At 38.2% G+C, this 25,641-nt stretch overlaps 1 long non-coding RNA gene across 2 annotated transcripts in view; it reads right to left on the bottom strand.

Moving 5' to 3' along the window:
- LOC103875873 overlaps nucleotides 1-25,641 on the bottom strand; it is a 68,070-nt gene that overhangs the window by 2,365 nt on the left and 40,064 nt on the right. Inside the window, exons 1-3 of one of the 2 annotated variants that reach the window (XR_634862.4) lie at nucleotides 17,285-22,653; nucleotides 16,449-16,655; nucleotides 7,768-7,948 (exon numbers count right to left, since the gene is read on the bottom strand). This is a non-coding gene — a long non-coding RNA (uncharacterized LOC103875873). Of the gene's footprint in view, nucleotides 1-7,767; nucleotides 7,949-16,448; nucleotides 16,656-17,284; nucleotides 22,654-25,641 lie in introns of those variants that run through there. The other variant, XR_002515720.2, reaches the window with a different exon arrangement.

Here is a 25,641-nt window from a genome sequence, read left to right as displayed (position 1 = left end):
CTCAGATAACAATAATCCATTGGCAAACATAATGGAAAACAAAAAAAATTTGATTATAGAAATTATTGAATTTTTCTCTTTCTCACCCCTCACCCAAATAATTCAATAAATAAGAAAAAGCAAGCAATTTATTTCAAAGTGAGCAGATGGAGATTGGAAAAGTGAACGAATAGGTAAAAGTGCCTGATGCCCTGGAGGAAGAGAAGAGACCTACCAATTAATGAGAAGAAAATCTAGTCCAGGGAATGGAAAGAGAACACGTGCTCAGTTTAGACAAAGACTGAAGCAAAAGGGAAACAACATACAGGAAACCCCCTAACAGGAGAAAGCCCCAGCCAGGTAGATAAAGTTGGTATTTTTGTGTGTGTGCCAGTGAGGGGAGAAGACAAGACTGTAAGAGACAGTGGCTAACTGGGGATGGGTGATGCTCAGGAAAGGCCTTGTTAGGATGGTGTGACGCGTATGCAGTAAACTGGACCAGAGCTACTACTTCCATGAAGGGAGAGAGAGTACTAGGCTTATGGCAGCAGCAGGAAGCAGACTGTTCCCAGTCATGGCGTGAAGTTTGCCAGTCTGTTGAGGCTCCTTTTCAGTGTCTTCTCTTTTCTCAAGGAAGCGTCACCTTGAGCCTAAGGGTAGTTGTAGTGATAATGATAGCACCTATATGTTTCAGATACTATGTGGATTCCCTGGTTCACACACGAGTTGTTGAGAAAGACTAGGGAACGTCACTTTAGCCAGTTGAGAACTGGAGATCCTAAAGGACAGGCAGAAAGATGGAAGTTGTTATAGAACTCAAGTCACCTTTGTCCCCTAACACACATTTTGTAAACAATAGAAGACATTCTGATTCCCGAATTCTTGTTATTTCCCTTAAATCTTGCATATTTTCCCAGTGGGCCACATTGTTATTGTCCCACTGGGGGTCTTGGGCAGGGAACTTTTGGTCCGTGGTAGGAACACTTTGACCAGGAAGATGTTCACATTCCCAGACTACCATAGCAGCCCTACCGATCATACTTCCTTTCTCCCCCAAAAAGAGGATGCCAAGGATGGACATTAATTCGACCCAAGTGTATAGCTGAGGTCACTGTTAGATGACCCTTAGATGGTCCATAAGGGTCATCTAACAGTGGTTTCAGATTTTTTAAACTTCAAACTTCTGAACTGGTGAGGGGAGCATTTATGAAGCCAGTGGCTCCTCCTCCCTGTGGCACCTCTCTTAAGGGGAATGAAAGTTGAAGTTGATTCTTGGGTGGCCGGGGCAAGGGAAGTTTTGAATATCCTTTTTATATTGCTCTGTCTCACATTACAGTCCTCTTAGGGAGGGGTAAAGGATAGCCTCATGAGATGATTCCCAAGAGTCGGGGTTGTAAGGAGGAGGGACAATGTGAGCAGTGGAAGGATCTGGAATGGGATTTATGGCAGCAGCATCTTCCTGGGGGGAAGGGTTGTGGGGTACTGAGCAGAGGAATATGGTCTATGGGATCCCATGCATTAGGGTCTTTAGGTATGGGGACTAGCTTGTCTCACTTTCCCTTTTGAGGTGTTAAACTGAAATTTTCCCTTGTTTTTAAGGGATAAAGGAGGACAAGTCCCTGTTTCCAACAAAGCACATTGTCCAGTTCTTCTTGATAAACCGAATTTTATTATGTAAATATTGAACTAAAAGCTGACACATTACATCCTCATTTGACCCAAACTTTGGCCAGAAAATTGAGGGTTTGAGGATGGGTCCTTGAGTCCCAATAAAACAGCAATACTTTATCATTTCTTGCTTTTTCTTATGTTTAGTACTTTAAGTTCTAGGGTACATGTGCACAACATGCAGGTTTGTTACATATGTATACATGTGCCATGTTGGTGTGCTGCACCCATTAACTCATCATTTACATTAGGTATATCTCCTAATGCTATCCCTCCCCCCGACCCCCTCCACACAATAGGACCTGGTGTGTGATGTTCCCCTTCCCGTGTCCAAGTGTTCTCATTGTTCAATTCCCACCTATGAGTGAGAACATGCAGTGTTTGAGTTTATTGAGAATGATGGTTTCCAGCTGCATCCATGTCCCTACAAAGGACACTAACTCATCCTTTTTTTGGCTGCATAGTATTCCATGGTGTATATGTGCCACATTTTCTTAATCCAGTCTGTCACTGATGGACATTTGGGTTGATTCTAAGTCTTTGCTATTGCGAATAGTGTCGCAATAAACATACGTGCGCATGTGTCTTTATAGCAGCATGATTTATAATCCTTTGGGTATATACTCAGTAATGGGATGCCTGGGTCAAATGGTATTTCTAGTTCTAGATCCTTGAGGAATCGCCACACTGTTTTCTACAATGGTTGAACTAGTTTACAATCCCACCAACAGTATAAACGTGTTCCTATTTCTCCACATCCTCTCCAGCACCTGTTGTTTCCTGACTTTGTAATGATTGCCATTCTAACTCATGTGAGATGGCATCTCATTGTGGTTTTGATTTGCATTTCTCTGATGGTGAGTGATTATGAGCATTTTTTCATGTGTCTGTTGGCTGTATGAATGTCTTTCGAGAAATGTCTGTTCATATCCTTTGACCACTTTTTGATGGGGTTTTTTCTTGTAAATTTGACTGAGTTCTTTATAGGTTCTGGATGTTAGCCCTTTGTCAGATGAGTAGATTGCAAAAATTTTCTCCCATTCTGTAGGTTGCCTGTTCACTCTGATGGTAGTTTCTTTTGCTGTGCAGAAACTCTTTAGTTTTATTAGATCCCATTCGTCTATTTTGGCTTTTGTTGCCATTGCTTTTGGTGTTTTAGACATGGAGTCCTTGCCCATGCCCATGTCCTGAATGGTATTACCTAGGTTTTCTTCTAGGGATTTCATGGTTTTAGGTCTAACATTTAAGTCTCTAATCCATCTTGAATTAATTTTCATATAAGGAGTAAGGAAAGGATCTAGTTTCAGCTTTCTACTTATGGCTAGCCAATTTTCCCAGCACCCTATTATTAAATAGGGAATCCTTTCCCCATTTCTTGTTTTTGTCAGGTTGGTCAAAGATCAGATGGCTGTAGATGTATGGTATTATTTCTGAGGACTCTGTTCTGTTCCATTGGTCTATCTCTCTGTTTTGGTACCAGTACCATGCTGTTTTGGTTACTGTAGCCTTGCAGTATAGTTTGAAGTCAGGTAGCATGATGCCTCCAGCTTTGTTCTTTTGGCTTAGGATTGTCTTGGCAATGCTGGGTCTTTTTTGGTTCCATATGAACTTTAAAGCAGTTTTTTCCAATTCTGTGAAGAAAGTCATTGGTAGCTTGATGGGGATGGCATTGAATCTATAAATTACCTTGGGCAGTATGGCCATTTTCACGATATTAATTCTTCCTATCCATGAGCATGGTATGCTCTTCCATTTGTTTGTGTCCTCTTTTATTTCACTGAGCAGTGGTTTGTAGTTCTCCTTGAAGAGGTCCTTCACATTCCTTGTAAGTTGGATTCCTAGGTATTTTATTCTCCTTGAAGCTATTGTGAATGGGAGTTCATTCATGATTTGGCTCTTTGTCTGTGACTGGTGTATAAGAATGCTTGGGATTTTTGCACATTGATTTTGTATCCTGACACTTTGCTGAAGTTGCTTATCAGCTTAAGGAGATTTTGGGCTGAGACAATGGGGTTTTCTAAATATACAATCATGTCATCTGCAAACAAGGACAATTGACTTCCTCTTTTCCTAACTAAATACCCTTTATTTCTTTTCCTGCCTGATTTCCCTGACCAGAAGTTCCAACACTATGTTGAATAGGAGTGGTGAGAGAGGGCATCCCTGTCTTGTGCCAGTTTTCAAAGGGAATGCTTCCAGTTTTTGCCCATTCAGTATAGTATTGACTGTGGGTTTGTCATAAATAGCTCTTATTATTTTGAGATATGTCCCATCAATACTGAATTTATCGAGAGTTTTTAGCATGAAGGGCTGTTGAATTTTGTCAAAGGCCTTTTCTGCATCTATTGAGATAATCATGTGGTTTTTGTCTTTGGTTCTGTTTATATGCTGTATTATGTTTATTGAATTGCATATGTTGAACCAGTCTTACCTCCCAGGGATGAAGCCCACTTGATCATGGTGGATAAGCTTTTTGATGTGCTGCTGGATTCAGTTTGCCAGTATTTTATTGAGGATTTTTGCATCGATGTTCATCAGGGATATTGGTCTACAATTCTCTTTTTTTTGTTGTGTCTCTGCCAGGCTTTGGTATCAGGATGATGTTGGCCTCATAAAATGAGTTAGGGAGGATTCCCTCTTTTTCTATTGACTAGAATAGTTTCAGAAGGAATGGTACCAGCTCCTCCTTTTACCTCTGGTAGAATTCGGCTGTGAATTCATCTGGTCCTGGACTTTTTTTTTTAGTTGGTCGGCTATTAATTATTGCCTCAATTTCAGAGCCTGCTATTGGTCTATTCAGGGATTCAACTTCTTCCTGGTTTAGTCTTGGGAGAGTATAAGTGTCCAGGAAATTATCCATTTCTTCTAGGTTTTCTAGTTTGTTTGTGTAGAGGTGTTTATTCTCTGATGGTAGTTTGTATTTCTGTGGGGTTGGTGGTGATATCCCCTTTATCATTTTTTATTGCGTCTATTTGATTCTTCAAATATGTGGTACTGAGAAGAATATATATTCTGTTGCTTTGGGGTGGAGAGTTCTGTAGATGTCTATTAGGTCTGCTTGGTGCAGAGTTGAGTTCAAGTCCCGGATATCCTTGTTAACTTTCTGTCTCATTGATCTGTCTAATGTTGACAGTGGGGTGTTGAAGTCTCCCATTATTATCATATGGGAGTCTAAGTCTCTTTGTAACTCTCTAAGGACATGCTTTATTAATCTGGGTGCTCCTGTATTGGGTACATATATATTTAGGATAGTTAGCTCTTTCTGATGAATTGATTCCTTTACCATTATGTAATGGCCTTCTTTGTCTCTTTTGATCTTTGATGGTTTGAAGTCTGTTTTATCAGAGACTAGGAATGCAACCCCTCCTTTTTTTTTTTTGTTTTCTATTTGCTTGGTAGATCTTCCTCCATCCCTTTATTTTGTGCCTATGTGTGTCTCTGCCTGTGAGATGGGTCTCCTGCATACAGCAAACTGATGGGTCTTGACTCTATCCAATTTGCCAGTCTGTGTCTTTTAATTGGACCATTTAGTCCATTTACATTTAAGGTTAATATTGTTATGTGTGAACTTGATCCTGTCATTATGATATTAGCTGTTTATTTTGCACGTTAGTTGATGCAGTTTCTTCCCTGGTCTTTACATTTTGGCATGCTTTTGTAATGGCTGGTACCAGTTGTTCCTTTCCATGTTTAGTGCTTCCTTCAGGATCTCTTGTAGGGCAGGCCTGGTGGTGACAAAATCTCTAAGCATTTGCTTGTCTGTAAAGGATTTTATTTGTCCTTCACTTATGAAACTTAGTTTGGCTGGATATGAAATTCTGGGTTGAAAATTCTTTTCTTTAAGAATGTTGATTATTGGCCCCCACTCTCTTCTGGCTTGTAGAGTTTGTGCCGAGAGATCAGCTGTTAGTCTGATGGGCTTCCCTTTGTGGGTAACCCAACCTTTCTCTCTGGCTGTCCTTAACAGTTTTTCCTTCATTTCAACTTTGGTGAATTTGACAATTGTGTAACTTGGAGTTGCTCTTCTCGAGGAGTATCTTTGTGGCGTACTCTGTGTTTCCTGAATTTGAATGTTGGCCTGTCTTACTAGGTTGGGGAAGTTATCCTGGATGATATCCTGAAGAGTGTTTTCCAACTTGTTTCCATTTTCCCCGTCACTTTCAGGTACCCCAATCAGACGTAGATTTGGTCTTTTCACATAATCCCATATTTCTTGGAGGCTTTGTTCATGTCTTTTTACTGTTTTTTCTCTACACTTCTCTTCTCACTTCATTTCATTCATTTGATGTTCAATCATTGATAATCTTTATTCCAGTTGATCTAGTCGGTTACTGAAGCTTGTGCATTTGTCACATAGTTCTCATGTCATGGTTTTCATCTCTATCAGTTCTGTTAAGGTCTTCTCTGCATTGATTATTCTAGTTATCCATTCTTTTTTCAAGGTTTTTAGTTTCTTTGTGCTGGGTATGTAGTTCCTCCTTTAGCTCTGAGAAGTTTGATGGACTGAGGCCTTCTTCTCTCAACTCGTCAAACTCATTCTCCATCCAGCTTTGTTCCGTTGCTGCTGATGAGCTGTGTTCCTTTGGAGGGGGAGATGCTCTGATTTTTTTGAATTTCCAGCTTTTCTGCATTGCTTTTTCCCCCATCTTTGTGGTTTTATCTGCCTTTGGTCTTTGATGATGGTGATGTATTGATGGGGTTTTGTTGTGGGTGTCCTTTCTGTTTGTTAGTTTTCCTTCTAACAGTCAGGACCATCAGCTGTAGGTCTGTTGGAATTTGCTTGAGGTCCACTCCAGACCCTGTTTGCCTGGGTATCAGCAGCAGAGGCTGCAGAAGATAGAATATTGCTGAACAGTGAGTGTTGCTGTCTGATTCTTGCTCTGGAAGCTTCGTCTCAGGGGTGTACCCAGCCGTGTGAGGGGTGGGGTGTCGGTATGTCGGATATCTCCCAGTTAGGCTACTCAGGGGTCAGGGACCCACTTGAGCAGGCAGTCTGTCCGTTCTCAGATCTCAACCTCCATGCTGGGGAATCCACTGCTCTTTTCAGAGCTATCAGACAGGGACATTTACCTCTGCCGAAGTTTCTGCTGCTTTTTGTTTAACTATGCCCTGTCCCCAGAGGTCGAGTCTATAGAGGCAGGCAGGCCTCCTTGAGCTGTGGTGGGCTCCACCCAATTCGAGCTTCCCAGCGGCTTTGTTTACCTACTTAAGCCTCAGCAATGGCGGGTGCCCCTCCCGCAGCCTCACTGCTGCCTTGCAGTTAGATCTCACACTGCTGTGATGAGGGAGGCTTCTTGGGTGTAGGACCCTCTGGGCCAGGTGTGGGATATAATCTCCTGGTATGTCATTTGCTAAGACCCTTGGTAAAGTGCAGTATTAGGGTGGGAGTTACCCGATTTTCTAGGTGTTGTGTGTCTCACTTTCCTTTGCCTAGGAAAAGGAATTCCTTTCCCCCTTGTGCTTTCCAGGTGAGGCAATGCCTCGCCCTGCTTCAGCTCTTGCTGGTCGGGCTGCACCCTCGGACCAGCACCAACTGTCCGACATGCCCCAGTGAAATGAACCCAGTACCTCAGTTGAAAATGCAGAAATCACCCATCCTCTGTGTTGCTCACGCTGGGAGCTGGAGGCTGGAGCTCTTCCTATTTGGCCATCTTGGGCACACCCCCCTTTCTGATATTTTAACATGAGGCCTAGGGGACTATCAAGGGGAATATGATTGTTGTTAGCTCTATCCTTCTTACTCCCTGCCTTACTTGGGGTATTTCCAATCTTGGGTACTGGTTAAGGTCAATCCCTCATACAAGAGATTTCTTGCCTTCCCTTCTCTAGAGGTTTAACCCCACCTGCTGCAGGTTCCTTGCATTCTTCTTTTGCTTCATCCTCTCTGGTCACTTCCCCAGAGGGAATATTTCAGGTTCCTCTTAGCATTAGCAGGCCAGTATAAACCCCTGACAGGAACCCTGAAGGGCTACACTAAGCCGTATAAGGTGACCATGGAACTGCAGATTGGACTCACGCACTTTGCACAGCAGTAGTGCTTGTTACCATTCATGCACTTTCAACCTCCAAGATACTCCAACCACCAAGGAGATACTTTTTTGCCCCTGCAAAGTTTCTTACCTTGGTCTGTGCACAGAATTACCTGGTTGCCACAGTGTTGATAGGCAAACCTTTTTCTCCCTGCATTGCTGAGAGCCCAGATTTATTCATCACAATGGGTAGGTCTTGATCTCCAGCCCCTGAGGCCAAAGCAGTGAGGCAGTGTGATGTGTCTTCTCCCAAGAGGTGACCAGACAAACCCCTAGAATTGTTAGAAGTACAGCTTAGAGTCACAAAAAGAACTAGCAGTTAAAGGATTTCTTAGCAAGGCAAAATTTACTACTGCAGAAGAGTGCTGCTCACAAGTCTGGTCATGATGAGAGCACACCGAACAAAGGAGGGAAGGGATTTTTATCCCTAATGCAGCTTGTCCCTCTGTCCTGCCTCCACTGGCTGGAGTTGAACTGCACAATCTAAGCTGAACTCCATTGGCTAACTTGAAAGGTGCAGGAAGGTGGTTACACTGGTGGGAAAGGCATTTTTGGTGGGAAGAGCTGTTGCAACAGTAGGAGTAATTTATACAGTGGGTAGCAGATGTCATCTCTGTAGATAAGAACCAGAGGGAAGGTTGTTTACTGAAACTAAGACAGGCACAAAGGATAAGGAAGTTTGTTTGGCCTTAGAAGTAGGGAACAAAGAACAAGGGTGCTGAACAAGCAAAACCTTTGAAGAGGAACTTCTTTTGTATCTGACATTGTCAATGAAGGAATGGGGGAGTCATGAATGGGAGGCAAGAGGTGGAGGTGAAGGTGGGAAGAGCTAGTAACAAAATTATCCACTACTTTTGGGGTTAAATCACTTTTAAATTCTTAGAGTTTTAGAGGATGGCATGGCAGTGATTTGTCTGTGATAGGAGGAGGCTTGAGCACTAAGCTGAAGTTTCCTGAGTGTAAGATGACTTAGAAACCCAATAATTAGTTTTTACTCTGTCAATCTCTAGACCCATCACAGAAACAAATAAATTTAAGTAGCCTGTCAACAGAAATAATAAAATACAGAAGACAACCTAGATTGATGACCTAAGAAAATCATAAATATGTGGATGAATCCAAACAAGTGATAACTGTATAATGCAATGGTAATAATAATTTGGGGGCTAAAACCAAAATTGTTCTGGTACAATGAAAAGACTGAGAAACAGTAATATGTAAACTGAAAAAGTTGTTGGGGGTAAAAAAAAATTACTAAATTGCTCAGAAGCAGCTTAGGAATATTAATTTACTTTAGACAGTTAAATATGCATGTTAAATGTTTATGGCTATTGATTAAAAATCAAGGTATAACTTACAAACCAGTATAACAACACATATATAAATATCTCAAGCATTTCAAATAAGGTACTCTAATATTAAAAAGGAAGAAGAAAAAGCAGTATATATATTGAAAGCTAGGTTTAGTAGTATTAAATGCAAGTATATTGATAAACACAGTAAATATTAAGTAAATTTATCAGTTAAAAATAGGTATTTTCATATTGGATTAAAAATATTTTCACTACACTCTGTAAGAGACGTTTTAAACAAAGAATCAGAAATATTAAAAATTAAGATCTGTAACAATCAGATATAGCTATATATAGTCTACTATCAAACATAATAGACTTGAAAAAAATTACTGAGGATAAATGGAAACACAGCTCATTTAAAATTTTAAATCATACAGATTACACTTAATATAGATTTTAAATGACAAAAAAGAATTACAAGAAGCAGCTGACAACACTAATTCAAAATGAAGAAAGTTTCTGCACGTGGACATGGATTTTAAAACATTCCTCTCAGTAGTTGATAGGTCTGTGGAAACAATGAAGAGGATAAAAGCATATATTCATATATCATAAACATGTATAGAAGAACATTCAAACATTGGAAAAGAGATGTTTCTCAGGAACCAATGGAATATTGATAAATAATTTATAAGTCATTATAATTTATAAGACATAAGTCATTATAATTAAGGTTTAATTCATTGTAAGCCTTAAATACCACCCATACCATTCATTCATGTCTTAGAAATATAAAGATATGTATTTAAAGTATTCAAATTCAACAATGCCAACTTTTGGAGTTAATGGGTGAGAATCAGGAGAGGACTAGAGAATTCACCTCGACTGTAATGTTTTGTTTCTAAGATCTGGTGCTTACACAGGTATCCATTAAAGTCTTCTTTATGGTTATCATATGATAATAAGTGGGCCAGGTGCAGTGGCTTACACCTGTAATCCCAGTACTTAATCCCAGTACTTGTGGGGGCCAAGGTGGGCAGATCACCTGAGGTCAGAAGTTTGAGACCAGACTGACCAACATGGAGCAACCCCGTGTCTACTTAAAATACAAAAAAATTAGCCGGGTGTGGTGGTGCATGCCTGTAGTCCCAGCTACATAGGAAGCTAAGGTAGGAGGATTGCTTGAACCCGGGAGGCAGAGGTTGGAGTAAGCTGAGATTGCACCATTGCACTCCAGCCTGGGCAACAAGAGCGAAACTCCATCTCAGAAAAAAAAGAAAAAAACAAATTATCTGGGTGTGTCGTCTTATGAGAAAGTACAATTCATAACAACATATCCTATCTGTAAAAAAGTTAAAAAGTATCTTGTTTCTCCCTCCCAGATATAAATGGAAAACAGGAAAAATAATATTATGCTTGAGTATGTGAAGTAATGGTAAAAAGTGAACCAAAACCATGTGAAAGCAAAATTGGAAACGAGCAACCATTGCACAGGATTAGGTCCTACTTGAATGCAGCAGCAGAAACCTTCCATTATATTTTTTTCCACAACTTGTATTATGCCATGTGTTAATGAAAATTCTGGGTAAGACAAGTTCTTAGTGAAAGAGCTTTAGGGAACTGTACACATCATATCTCCTCCTGGAGAATCATAAGGCATATTATTACATGAAATGGCTCTGAGAAACTAGCTGTAAAATAAGCCTGTTTGGTTTTGTTTAAGTTCAATTAAGTTCCAGTTTCTAAAACTCGTGTGATTATAGAATCCTAGTTTTAAGGAATGCCTACTAGCAAACTTTCAGAATATTAATAATCTATTGAACATAATTTGGGAAACTCTGCCCTAAACCTTTATCTCCTAGAGTCATAACTAAATGGGAAATGATTTACTTTAGTAATTTATACTTAATTTATATCAAAAGTAAATGTTACTTATTCAAGTCAAATACTCCAAATTTTTTTCTTCTTAACCCTGTCTATTGTCATTTCTGTAGTTGAAACTAAGAGAGTATTCTAAATATAGAACAGGATTTCTTAACCATGAGATCTTTGTTCATAACTATTTACCAAACAGCAGATATTTATTTCAATTTTATTTTTCATTGATTGCAAAAGCAAAACATAGAAATCTAATAAAATATGAAAACAAAAAGGAAGAAAATAAACCTATGTGAAATTATGCTATCCAGATATAACCACTGTTGTAGTCACACAGGGAAGATGGGCCTCATCACATATATTTTTCTAATGTACTTCTGCAAAGAGCTTTGCCCAACTGAAGCATCTCTCTCTCTTTCTCAACCTAATTTCTGTGTTTTTCTAAAAATAATTTATAATCTTCTCGGAAAAGCCAGCAAACACTTACCATCTTAATCAATTTAAGCAGACTATTTAAAGCTCATCATGTGGTTCATTCAGGATCTATGTCAAAGGCTGAGTTGCAGGGAGACATCTGCAGTCAGTTAGGGTTAAATTTTTCCCTTACCAAAAGAGCAATCTGGGAGAACCATTTATCAGTACTGCAGTTCTTTTACTGACATAACTTTCATTGTTGTGTAACCTTTATTTCATTCATACATTTATGCAATCATTTATCTACTTAACTAGAAATCCTATCCATTTAACAAGAAAATAAACATGTATACATCATTTGCCTGTGTCCTTTATTTTCCTTTTCGTTGGAAAAACAATGCATATGCTATTTTGTTATAAAGGTATATGCTCTCTCTTCAAACTAAACTGGATTATACAGGCATGGGTGTAGCATGGGAAATGTGTAGGGGAAAAAAGAGAGGAGATCACTATCTCAAATTTGTCTTGAGTCTCAAGTAAAGGAACAAAACCATAAAAGTCAAACACGATTTCATTAATACTGGCAGCTTTCCAGAAGGAGCAAGCCCCATTTCCGGCTGATCAGAAAGAGGCAGATTTGGCAGCCCAGGGAGAAGCTGCCAAGAAGTGACTCCTGACTCCCACACTCCAAGATTTTGACGGAAGCAGCAGGGAAGGGTGTCCGTGGGAAGGCTGTGCCAAAGGGAAAAAGGGATGTCACAACAACCTGCTTATTATGTTCCTGACTTTTACAAAATTTATTATAAATTTTAGAGACAGAGTCTTGCTCTGCCACCCAAGCTGGAGCACAGTAGCACAATCATATTAATAACTCACTGCAGCCTCTAGCTCCCGTGTAGCTGGGACTACACACACATACCATAGCCACCAGCTATTTTTTTTTTTCTTTTTTGTAAAGACAGAGGGTCTAGTTTTGTTGCCTAGGCATATCTCAAACTTCTGGCCTCTAGGAATCCTTCCGCCTCAGCCTCCCAAAGCACTGGGATTACTGGCATCAGCCACCACAGCCAACCACACCTGACTTTAATTTATGTATTTGCACCCATATGGCTGATACCAAAAAAACAAGCCTAAACATCCTTTGCTATCCCCTACCCCCAAAGAAAGAATTAGTCCAGTGGAGTATTGTTTCACATAACGTAGAGAATATAACTAAAATTTATTCTAAATAGTACAATTCAGGAGAAAAGAATTCTGGGTTAAAACTGTCTTAATCTGCAGTTTAAAGGTTTTCCTACTACTTAAATACATAATACAAATCAATAATTCTTGCTTTAGAAAGTACTGTGCCAGCAACCTTGTTAGATAAACACTGTTTTCAATTTTTTTTTAAAGAAGGCATTGATTTTAAATGAGTAGAACTGTAAGTATAAATAGAAATGTGTGGTATGTACAGTATCTATTTCCCTGTGAAACTTCTTTCAGTTTAAGTTCATTTCACATGCCCCTTAATTTTCACTTGTGACCTTTGTAAGTCATCATTCACATAGTCTACTACCATTCCTAACTAACAGTACAACTTATTACCTAAATTTAGGTCTGTTAACTTCTCCAAATTCCTAGTTATGAAAAATTGAAACAATTTGGAGAGAATAGCCATACTCTGAGCCCCAGCCAGAGGTATCTCAATCAAACATGAACACCATTTTAATATTTGTTTCAAAGGTAGGAAATTACAGGTGTGAGTGTGCATTTGCCAACATTTCTGCATTGTGTTCAGGCAACTTCAGAAATGTTTTAAAGAAGGCAAAAACCAGATAAACATAAATGAAAATTGAAGGAAAAAAATCTAAGTGCAGACTTAATAAACATGCCATTTGAAGTCTTTGGGAAAAAGAAATTGATCTATTTTTAGTAGCTAGGCATTATTTCTTAGCCATTTGCAGATCTAATGAGCTTAAAAGTTAATCCTCCAGTTTCTTCAAAATGTTAGCACATTTAACCTAATTCACAAAATGTTCTCAGGTCTAAAACTGTCAACAGATTATTAGAGACTCAGTGACTTTTCTTCTTGCTACTCTGATAGCATTCTTGTAACTTCCAGTGTCTTTAATCACACACAGTTTCCAGTTCATAAATACAATACAATGCATATGCTATTGTGTTATAAAGGACACAGGCAAATGACAGAGATGCGTAGGGTAAGATGTGGTAGGGAGAGTGCATGGAGCTTCCATACCCTCTTTGGGCATGCCACCCTCACAGTACCTCTATGTGTTCAACAGCTTGGGAGCTCTCTTAACCCTGTTGTTTAAGCTTTTTTTATGGCAGTTTCATTAAGTCACTGTTTTCCTGAGTTCTGTGAACCATTCTAGCAAATTATCAAACCCAAAGAGAGGATTGTGAGAACCCCTGTTTAATAGCTTGTCAGTACGGGAGGCTCCGGACTTGTGACTAGTGAGAGAAATGAGTGTAGTTTTATGTGGGGTCTGTGCTAATAACTGCAGGTAGTTAGTGTAAGAAGTGAGTTAAATTGCAGGCCACTACAGGTGTCAGCTGAGAATTGGTTGGTGTGGGAATCCCTACCCATATTTGGTATCGGAAAAGTTGTGAGAGTGAGTAATAAATAATTTTTCTTACTATATAGAGTAACCAAAATATGAGCAAAATCCTTAGAGAATCAAGAGAACAGATAATTCCTCCTTGGAGAGTTAGAGGAAATATTATTGGAAAAGGTATATTTGAGCTGGTCAAAAAATGAGTGGCAATTTACCACGTACACAAAGGCAAAATATGAAAGGATGGGCAAATGGTGAGACGTTCAGCCTGTCTGGCAGTGAACCCTTATGGCTGTGCAACAGAGTGACTGATGACACTGAAGAGAGTAATCAAATGCTCATTGTGAAGCGACTTGAACATTGTGATATGGAGTCTGCACTTTTGACTAAAGATGGATCAGTTAGTATCCATTGGTCACAAGCTACAGAAATCTCAAGTAAAATTGTTTCATGAGGGTAACTTCATGAAACAGTTACTGAGTTCACACTGGGTTCCCAGGACTCATTCTGTCTGACATCTCTGCTATCCTTCATGATGGTTTTAGCTCAGGCTCCACCTGGTGGCAAGAAAGCTGCCAGAGACCTCTAGCTATATTCAAGTTCTAATCCAAAAGGAAAGTGTCCATTTTCCGTAGCTCTTTCAAGTGGATAGACAGCTACCAGCTGCTCCAGGGCCACATCCTCCCAAGTTCTACTCTGTGCAGGATGAGAGTGCCTCTTCTCTGTAACTAGACTACACAACCCAAGGTTCAGTCTGATTGCACCAATTTCAGTGACAGTCCCATCCCTGAACAAACTGCTGCGCTGAGCGATGGGAGTGGGGAGCAGGGAGACTTTGATTGGCCAGGACTGGCTAAATATCCACTGGAAAAAAAATCATTGTAGCTAGGGGAATTTGGTGCCCTTGTTAAAAAGGCCAAAAAAATGAGAAATGGAATGCTGAGTGTCAGAAACAAACAAAATATATTTGCAAAAGAAGTAATTCTGATAACAGAGTGAGAACATAAGACCTTGGATTAAACCGATGAAGTTCAAGAGGAGAAAGAAAATACAAAATCATTTACTTAGTAAAATATATTGGTCCTCAGAATAATCAGATGTGGAAGGGGGGAGGGAGATAGGTTGATACTATTTATAGGCCACAACTGGAACTGATGTTAGAGATATTTTCAGGATATAACTCACACTTTCTCCAAATAGTCCCTGTGCTCATCAGACTCTAATGAGTAGATTCTAAATCTCTGTGAAATAATTAAAACTACCAAAATATTGATAAACTTTCAGTAATACACCTGCAAATAAACTCATGGACATACATTTTCTTAGATTCTAATCTATGTGCTGTTAATTAATACAATGTTAATTAAAATTGTGTTTGTGATACTGTTATTGCCATTATAGCTGATATTTCAGCTGAAATATTTTAAAAGGATATCTCTATGAGCTCTTGCAAAGAAAAATGACTCTACATCTAGTGTTCTGTTATTTGATTTTAACTATTAAAAAATCTTTAATTACAAATTGAGATAAGTTTCAACAAAGAAAATTTTAATCAAAATGGTTTTGTTAAAACTAATTCCAAAAAAATGTCTGCTTATCTACTTTTAAGAATACGAAACATAGGGCCAATTTATCAAAGGATTCATCAGAAATGGGATTTTAGTCTTGCCTGCTCCATTAGGCTTTCAACTTGTTGCTCATTATTAAAGAAGATAATATGCAAGCAATTTAAATTACCTAAATGAGTCCCTTTAAGTAGCTGTCATCTCTGTCTCTGAACATTCCCCATCGGAGTAATTCCAGATCCCATTTAACTATCCTATTCAGCATTTTGCTGACACACTACTTTCATGATTATCTACTCATTTAAAACTTATTAATTCTAGACTTCAAAGGGGATAGACAACAAAAGTCAGCTTTGTAGATATTGGTTACATAAAATAAATTTGTGAGAAAGTTCTGTGTTTAAAATGTATTTGATACCTATTGGAGGGCAACTACAAGGAAGCCAGTTTTAATCATGCTTTTTAGATTCAGTAACTTAAAGGCTGACATAAGAGAGTGCACCAGATGGGATACAAGATGGCTCCACAGAACTAAACAATGCCTATGATATGTTGTGGGGAGCTCTAACTAGAAACAATCACTGGCCCACTAAGAAGAGACTCGCCTAGGAGGTGAACTTGACAGAGACCACCGTCTACTTATACAGAGTTCTTGGCCCTCTATTAAGAAGTTTCTTCTCTGCCATTGGTGAAGGGAGAAATAATTGAATGCTCAGAGAGAGAAGTTAAGGGCTGCTTTTGGCTTGATGACATACATGCCCAGTAATTTCATATCTAGGCTAAAATAATTACAAATGTTATAACCTTGGACTTTCAGTCTCTGTGCCTCATTTCCCTCATTAAATGTGGTCACTGCCTCCCAGGGTGAAACTCAAAATATTTATCAATTAGCAAGGCACGGGCACATACCAATCAGAAAAGAAGTGTGACCAATTAGAACAGTCTTAGGTGGTAAGTACCAGCTTATTGTCTGCCTTCCTTTCCTTTGTTGATATAGCAATTAAATGAGATAGCTGTGAAAGCTATAATCACACATTATCAATAGAGACTCAAAATATTTACCTTATGGTTCTACTTCTTTCTCTTTCTTATCCTTCTTCAATGTACAAGACTAAGATTCCAAGCACATTCTCCATTCTTAATGGCAACATTTTTATCCAAGCACATCCTCTTACTCACAATGCCAACGTTTTCAAAAAGTCCTAAACTTGAATGAGGTTTGAAATGTGTCTGTTCAACTCTAGGGACTACAGAGAAAAAAATTGTTGCCTGCAACATAGATAAATTCAAAAGTTTATCATTGGCTCTTATAATCTCTATGTGTTCTTTTTAAATTCCCACGAATTATCACCTAAGTACTAACGATTCCCAAATCTATATTTTCAGCCCCAGCCTCTCAAACTATGCCTTTAACAGCTCTGTTTACATCATTCATTCATTTAACAAATAGATACTTAGAAACTTCTAGATGTCATGTCATTGCTGGGCATTGGTTATTGGGTAATGAACAAAACAATATACCCCAACCAGAACATGCCCCCAAAACCTCTTATCTTTCACAGGAATCAATTCATTTTCCTGCCTTTCCTTAACTCAGTGAATGGTAGCACCAACCAACCAAGCATGAGTTTCAACTGATATATCCAATTCCTCCCATTTACTATCCAATACTCCATATAAAATCCACTTCAATCATGAAAGTGTGTTCTTCAGAACAGAATATTATGTAATGAGTACTTATTAAGACCATCTTACTCAATAAGAGAACATTTGTATCTTTATACCCCTTTTAATTTTTATTAATAACTTTTTGCCATTTTAGAATACTGTGCTTTATATTCAAAGGTAAAAATAAAAGCACATTTACCCAGCACACAGGAAAACTTTTCCTCTCTCACCTCTTTTTCAGCATCCTGAAGTGTTATTGCTCTGGCCCCTGTGAACTCCATGGTACCTTTAATGATCATTTTGATATTGATTCTTCCTTAAGATGTATTCCACAGCAATTATGACCTCTGACTTCCCATTTTTCCATTGAAATGTGTATGATTCACTCCTGCTAAGAAGCAACCCACATGTTTTGTCTTTTGAAGCTGAAGTCTCAGCCTAAATTTTTTTTTGCTATCAGCAAGAGGCAAGGTTCAGCAAGTGAACACTATTCTTTTGGTGGTGTTATATTCTATTAGAGTTTGCACAACATCTGAAATTGCGGGCTGAAACAGTGGGTCAAATACATAGTAGCCAGTGCTGGGCTTTGAAAAGGCTTTTTTTTTTTTTTTTTTTCTCACTTTACTAAAAAATTCTGCAAGGCCCACACTGTTCTATTGCAGCTATTATTCTTTCTCTGAATAACTTATATTCAAACTTTTGCTTATAACTAGGAGAATTTCACATATCAAAGTTCACGCAGGTCCAAAGTAGTACCTAAATATTTAAGTGCTACGATTGTCATTAGAAGGCAAGGAACAATATAAAAACTAACATTTGTCCCCTGACAGCAGCTGCATTTTTTAAACCTATTATCACCTTACAACTTTTGTATTTTTCAGAGCTTTGAATCAATACATAATCCTAACAGGATTTACTCATTCATTTAACAAAATATTTACCAAGAATATCCAGTGAGGCTATGAACCAAGCCCTCGTTCATGTAAGAGGATAGAGAAATGAAGAGGTCAAGCTCATGGTGCTTCACTTCTTTTATGTAAGGGGAATATAGAAATGAACTCAAGCTTATGGTGCCAATTTAATATTTACTTAAAGAATAAAAAGGAATATGCATAAAGAGCTTATTACATTTGTTTCTAGAAAGATTATCCTTCATAGTCCTCAAAATGCACTTTCAGTTTTCTTCTTGTCATTGGTCTAAGTTTAATAGTAAAATATTGGGAAGGGATCCATATGTGAATTTCTTTCACAAGGAAGGACAATACCAAAGAAAGGTAAAGTCAGGCTACCTCATGAAACCCAAGTGAATTTTGTCATAGTCTTCTGTTACTTCATTCAATGAATATCACATTAGTACTGAAAATATATCAAATACTGTACTACAAATTAGGGTTGTAACTGTAGTTAAAGCAAAGTCCCTGTCCTTAAAGAACTTAAGCAAGTAGTACAATAAATATCCAATTATAAAATGGGAAGAGTTCTATAAAGAGATAAAAGACCTAATTTGGAGCCACATAATCCATGCTATGCCCTTTATATTTGTTTGTTTGTTGTCTTAAACCCATAATTAATCTATTCTTGAAAGCATAGAGCTATTAAGAAGTTGAAAAGTGCCAACTTCAGTCGGGGGAAATTTATAGGGAAATCCAGGAGTATCTTTGTTCCATGTACCCATGCATAGATTTATACCCCTCACCCCCGACGATATTCCCATGAGAATGGATGAGAATTTCCAAAACTTTTGAGGTGTTCGTACTTTTTGGTTGTCAATTTATTCCCAGCTGGAGGAGCATAATTGCCACTTTCTTTGATTGTTGATGCAGTAATTAGGTGTCATGATAGAAGGTTTTAGAATAACAAATCCACCATGTTACAGTCTTTAACCTCCCTACATCACAATGTTCCTATTCTGTAATAGGGGACTACTTAACTTCCCCTGTAGGATTATGATGGAGATTATAATTTTAGTACTGAATCCAGTCTTGTATCTAAGAGATTCATAATACATTATCTTTCTGTTGGATGTTTGTGTGCGTTCTTTTCTTGTAAAATTCTCTAATTGGTCTCCTTTTGCCCATAGTTTCATCTCCAATTCAAATCATGTACAATGGACTAGATGACATCTCTGCTGGGTTACGTCCCACCATCTCACCAAACTCTCTGCTTCTACTTTTAAGTCTATACCAAGCAACCAAATCTATCCTTCTTAAATAGAAAACTGATATGTCATTAATTCATTCAAAGCACTTCAATGGTTTCCCATTGCAATTAGAATAAAAATCAAAGTTCCACCCCCAATTTATGAGCCCCTCTCAGATCAGATTCCTCTGGATTTACCTTCATGATTTTTATCGCCTACAAATCTCACCTTCACTCACCCCATTTCAACCACTTGGTCCACTTTGCAGTTTCTGAACTGTACTTACTGTTCCCTCTGATTAAAATGTTCCTCCTAAAATATCTACTTGGCTCATCTCAATTCCTTCAGTTCTAAAACTGTACCTCATAATTCTGTCATTTTGCTCAGATAATCCTTTAATTATCCCATTCAAAGCTCTTTGTTAACTCCTTTGACATCAGGATACAGGTAAACATTTTAGCAATACACACGAGAGATTCCCCAGTCAGGCATCGGCATCACTGTAGACTGACCAGCTACCCCACTATAACTTTTGCTGCAACTTGTTCTCTTCTTCCTGTGATGATTTTCCCGTGAAGACTCTTAGAGAGTCTTCTGGGTTATAATTACAGTGCCTAAATTCAAAACCACATCATGTCTGTTGGACACAGACATTACATCTATTTTACATCCACTGTTAGACACTTTGATCTGAAAAACAAAAACAAAATGTCCCTGTTCTGATCATGCATATGGCTTACTACATCTACTGTTCTCCATCACAGCATTTCAAGCCATGTTCCACTGCCTGATGTTTTGCTCTGGGACTTTTTAAGGACATTTTTTAATAACAATTTTGCTCCCCTTCTTACTCATTAATAACTTTTTGGGTGTTTTGCTCTCATTAGCCCTTTGCCCATATTGAGCTCAGTGGAGGTGAAAGACAGAAAGTGCTTCCCTCTCTGCTAGCAGACATTGTCATCCAAGATTCTACCATCACTTTTCCAAGTTTGCCACTTGATGACTCATGGGTAACTGTGAGGTAACTCATCCAGAAACCTCTTTGAAGTCTCTGACAGTGAATTGAAAAGTACAGATAAACTGATAAAAATCATTATAGATGAATATATTTCTGTATTTTTAGTGTATTCTTTCCACTCAAGGCCATGATAATGATTAGATTTCACTCAGCTACATTTATGACTCCTATTTACTTCATCCATTTGGTTGCCTGCAAAATATTTATTTATCGTCTGTTTCTTTTCACATTGCTTATTCCTGGGAATGAAAATAAATAAATAAAGCTTACTGACTGGCACAGAGCAGACACTCAGTTGTATTTTTAAATGAATAAATAATTGACGACTGGGAAACACATTATCTATAAGCACATTATAGTTAGTAGGAAAGATAGAAAGGCAAACACAATATAGGAACATTACATAAAGCACAGAGCTTTTCTTTCAGGGTCCTTCCCTCAACTTGCCAGGGGGGTTATTTATTTAATGTTGTTCTAAGCAAAAAAAAATTTTTTTAATTATGAGTTATATCACTCATCTTTATGGCAATACCGGTTTTAAATGTACATGTAAGAGCATTTAACTCATGTAGGGGGTCCCTGAATTACAAACTTTGTATTTCTTAAATCATATGTGCATATATATTCTGTATTCTTATCAGAAGAATGGAAAGGTTGCAAAAACCTAACTCATCTGTTTTTATTTTACTTCTTGATACACACACATTCTACCAACACTGTATTCAGGCTAAATGAAAAGATAGAAAGAAAAAGGAATTATGGGGCCCTATATTTCCCTTTTCTTCTGCATCATAATTTTTAGCCAATGTGGTTAGCTAATATAGGAAAGTATCTATTTGCCCTGTAGACAAATAGAGTTGAAAGCAAAGTTGGACATACATATTTATCCTCCTTGCTCATGACCCTTTGTTCTTTTGAACTTCATTATTAAAACATATGTTCAAAGATAAAACTATTAAGTACTTCCAGATCACTATAGCACAGCATTCAATCAAGCACAAGGCTCTCATATATGTGAGATCTGTGCAACTGCACAGGTTGCATGCACATAAAATGTGTCTTGGTTCTAAGGCACAGAAGTGTGAACCAGAGGTGTGTTCAGGGAACTTTGCATGGCCTAGTTCTGAGGAAGCCTCAAGTCTAAAGGGAATATAACTGAAGGTGTGGCCAAAGAGGTAGACAGGGGCAGGTATCTGTTCCATCAGTTTACTAGTTGTGAGACTTTGGGAAAGTTATTTACATTTCTGACCCTCAGTTTCCTCATCTGTAAGGATGGAAAATAAGAATAATTCCCTCAAGAGGTTGTTGTTAGACTTTTAATAAGCATACCACACATATTAGCTATTATTAGATAATTTCTGGAATCACTGATTCAAGCATTTACTGACCACACAACGCACTGAAAAGCTAGTAGAGATTGTAAGAGCAGGGCTTATGAAAAAACCTGAACATGGCTAAAGAGGACTGTCGAAACAACTTTAATTGTGGTGAGAGAGCATGGAAATGACACCCATCATAGCGAAAGATGCTACTGGAAATGGACCAGCTGGCCAGCTAAATGTTTCATTCATCAAGAAGAGAATCAGGGCATTTGCCAGCAACATGGACAAAAGCAGAACATTCAGATAGATTACACAAAATTTGTGAAAATTTAATTCTTTAAGATGGGTTTTTTTAAAAAGCAGACCACACTCTTAAGGGTAGGAATATATCGCTCTTTAGCAAAATTGCTTTTGAAAGAAGATATACAACAAATATCTTAAAAATCAGACACTGACCAGAATCTTGGTAATATACTTCAATAAACATTGCAGTGAGGCTTTAGTTATGATAGATGTAAGCCCATCTTCTTATAAATGTTAATGGCCCATATGTACAAATTGGTCCATTTGCCAATGAGCACATTTATTCTTTGTAAGTTGGCCAATTCTGTCTATTCAAAAATTCAAGAAAACACTTAGAATGATTTACAAGCATAAAAATTATTACCATTCTTACTGCAGACAATTGGTATAAGGCATTTTCACTGTAATGGGAAGTAACTGTCACCTGCAAGAGACTTTTGCTTTTGTTCCACTACATTTCATTTTCTACACAATGGCAGATTTTAAAAATTATAAATCAGATATCACTTTACTGCATGAAACACTTCAATAGATTCCCAAAGCAATGAGAATAACATCAAAACTACTTAATATACCATTAAAGATTAATATTATCTTCCACTTCAGTTTATAACCATCTTTCAGTAAATGTATTTCTCTAATCAGGTCCTCTTCTTGTTTATGGAAAATACTATCAAGCACCTTCCCTTCAATCTAATATTATCTTGGCTCAGAATTCTCTGGCCCCAAGTTTGCTCATAGCTGAGTTGTTAAATCCATTGAAGTCTCAGATGAAATATCATCTCAACAAAGGCTTCTCTGGCTCTCTTATCAAAGATGTTCTGCTTCTAGCTCATCTCTATCCCGTTTCCATGGTGGTTATTATTATTTATTAATTCTCAGAGCACCTTTTATTCTTTCTTAGTATTTTGATAATATTATTGGTCTTATCCTAGAACATACTCAATAAATTTTTATATTCACTACTGTATCTCCATCATCCAGAATCATCACTGGCACCTATTAGGCATTTATCACAGTAAGTATTTGAATGAATAAATGACTGAATGAAGAAACTGCCTCTGCAATTTCGTTTATAGCTTTTGTATTCTTTCCATTATAGTTTATGCTGTTTTTCAGAATATAAACAATTACCCATCTGATGTTCTGATTGATTTCTGTCAAGGAGAGTTAACATTTGATCTGGTTTCAGGAAGGTTTTGGTGTTGTATCCTATTTGGGCAGGAAAATATAGCTTATTCTATAAAATCTACACCAAGAAAAACAATCCAATTATTGCAGATAAATTGAAACTAATATTAAAGCTCCAAATACTGCCTTAACTATGGAATATTAGAAACTACAGCTGTAAACAAATCAGTCTAGTGGGCAGAAATCATTCATTCATACTCCAGTCCTACAAGGTCCTGCTCAATTAACTCTGAAGTGTCTCCCGAGTCCTCCATTCTTCTCAGTTAAAATTAATCACTCTTGAATCTAAGTTTCTACATATACTTTATACTTACTTTTGTTACAGTTTAGAATTATATTTAATTGTTTAGGTATCTGTCTCCTACTAGAGACTGATAAATCCTTTGGGATTAGGATCACATTTACTTATAGTCTAGCCATAATGCCTGTTACACATAGTATAAATCAAATATTTTAATAAATTTGATGTTTCTAAAACTTAAAATCCACTTTAGACAGAGTGTAAAAGTGTGTTGATAAAATTCACTAGCCTTGGCATATATCAGTTTGTAGCTTTAAAACAAGGGTTAGCAAACCATGGTGTGTTGTCTAAATTTTGGGTTTTATAGAGTCCACAAGCTAAGAATGGTTTGTGCATTTTTGAATAATTTTTTTAAAATGAGTATTTCATGATATATGAGAATTACATGAAACAAAAAATCAAGTGAACATCAAATGTTCTATTGAAAGTGATGAGTTTCAGGATGTACTATCCCAAACTATGGCACTGTGACATTTGAGAAAATAGCAGAAGCAGAAAGATTACTCTCACCTTCAAGGGAAGAAGGGGACCTCTGAAGCAGGTCACAAAATCTAGGAAGGATTTTCTGACCTTCACTTGAAACAGATAGTAAGACCCTTAGAGGTACCTGTTCTACATCTGTAGGAAAGGAGCATCCTCATCTCTGAAGATGTAGGGAAACAGAATAATCGAAACAAACGGGGCTTCCTAAGAATCCCCGTTCATTACCATTAAATCATATCCCTTTTATCCAAACCTATTGCTGTATTGCCTCATTATACCGTCTTTCTTTTTGGAATCCAGGAAAAGCCGACCAGCATTAACATCAACACAGATCTTAAGTCTGATAAGAAATATGTACAATCAATTCTCTCTGAAGCCTGCTACCCAGAGGCTTCATCTGCATGATAAAACTACCGCAACCCATTATCATCATAACCCAGATGTTCCTTTCTATTGACTTCAACCAATTGCCAATGAGAAAATTTTGAAATCTACCTATGAACAGGAAGCCCCTTCATTTCAAGTTGTCTTGCCTTTCCATATGTAACCAATGTACATCTTACATGTATTGATGTATTCTGGCTCCCTAAAATGTATAAAACCAAGCTGGCTGGGTGTGGTAGCTCACACCTTTAATCCCAGCACTTTAGGAGGCCGACGTGGGTGGATCACAAGGTCAAGAAATCGAGACCATCCCGGTCAACATGGTGAAACCTCGTCTCTACTAAAAATACAAAAATTAGTTGGGTGTGGTGGTGCGTGCCTGTAGTCCCAGCTACTTGGGAAGCTGAGGCAGGAGAATCGCTTGAACCTGGGAGACAGAGGTTGCAGTGAGCTGAGATTGCACCACTGCACTCCAGCCTGGGTGACAGAGTGAGACTCTGTCTCAAAAAACAAAAAAAAGGCAAGCTGTACCCTGACCACCTTGGGCATATGACATTAGGTCCTTCTGAGACTGTGTTATGGGCACATTCTTAACATTGGCAAAATAAACTTTCAAAATTGATTGAGACCTGTCTCAGATACTTTTGGGTTCACAAGCCAATACAACAGTCAAAAGCTTACATCAACTTTAAAATGTTTTTCCCTAAAAAGTCACTTGTAACTACACTATCGAGCATATATATTCAGGGCAACTTGAATCTATGTCTCATGAGTTGCAGTCCTCAAACTTGGCCCAAATAAACTCTCTACTTACATTAACGTAGTACTATATTAATTTTGTTTCTTTTTTCAGATTGATATTTCAAATAAATTTGGTCACAGCCACCATCAAGGAATGGCAGTCTCCCCAATGGATCAAAACACCTGAAACTGGTGATCAACAACTTCCCAGTATTACCGGGGGTCTTTGCTCACACAGCTCCCAAGATGGCGGCAGGCCACTTCCAAGCTTCGTGTTCTCTGACCCAAGGTTCTTGGCCTCACGGATTCCAAGGAATGGAATCTTGGGCCATGCCAGTGAGTGTTATAGCTCTATTAGAAGCCATGGGTCACGGAAGAGAACTGTGGAACCCAGTGACTAGTGTTCAGCTTCATTAGGACAAACCCGGGCACTTAGGCATGCAGGAACAATGGCGAGCCTTTAGCCCAATCAGAAGCAGCAACAGGTGCCTTACTGGGTCAGGAGCACAGTGGACACCCTGCCAGATACAGAGGGATGGAAGTCAGTGACGGTCAGCCACAGAGGCAAACAGCAGTGGTGGACGGGGAGCAAAAGCTCAGCTAGAGCCCTAACAAACACCGACCAGAAGAGTACAGTTGGCAAGATTTAATAGAGTGAAAACACAGCCCGCATACAAAGGGAGGGGACCCAAAGGGGGTTGCCG

The sequence above is a fragment of the Papio anubis genome, chromosome 9 (genome assembly GCF_008728515.1).
Source record: "Papio anubis isolate 15944 chromosome 9, Panubis1.0, whole genome shotgun sequence".
Classification (NCBI taxonomy): domain Eukaryota; kingdom Metazoa; phylum Chordata; class Mammalia; order Primates; family Cercopithecidae; genus Papio; species Papio anubis.
Note: the sequence above shows the minus strand (reverse complement) of the source record. Positions and strands in the feature narration are given on the sequence as shown.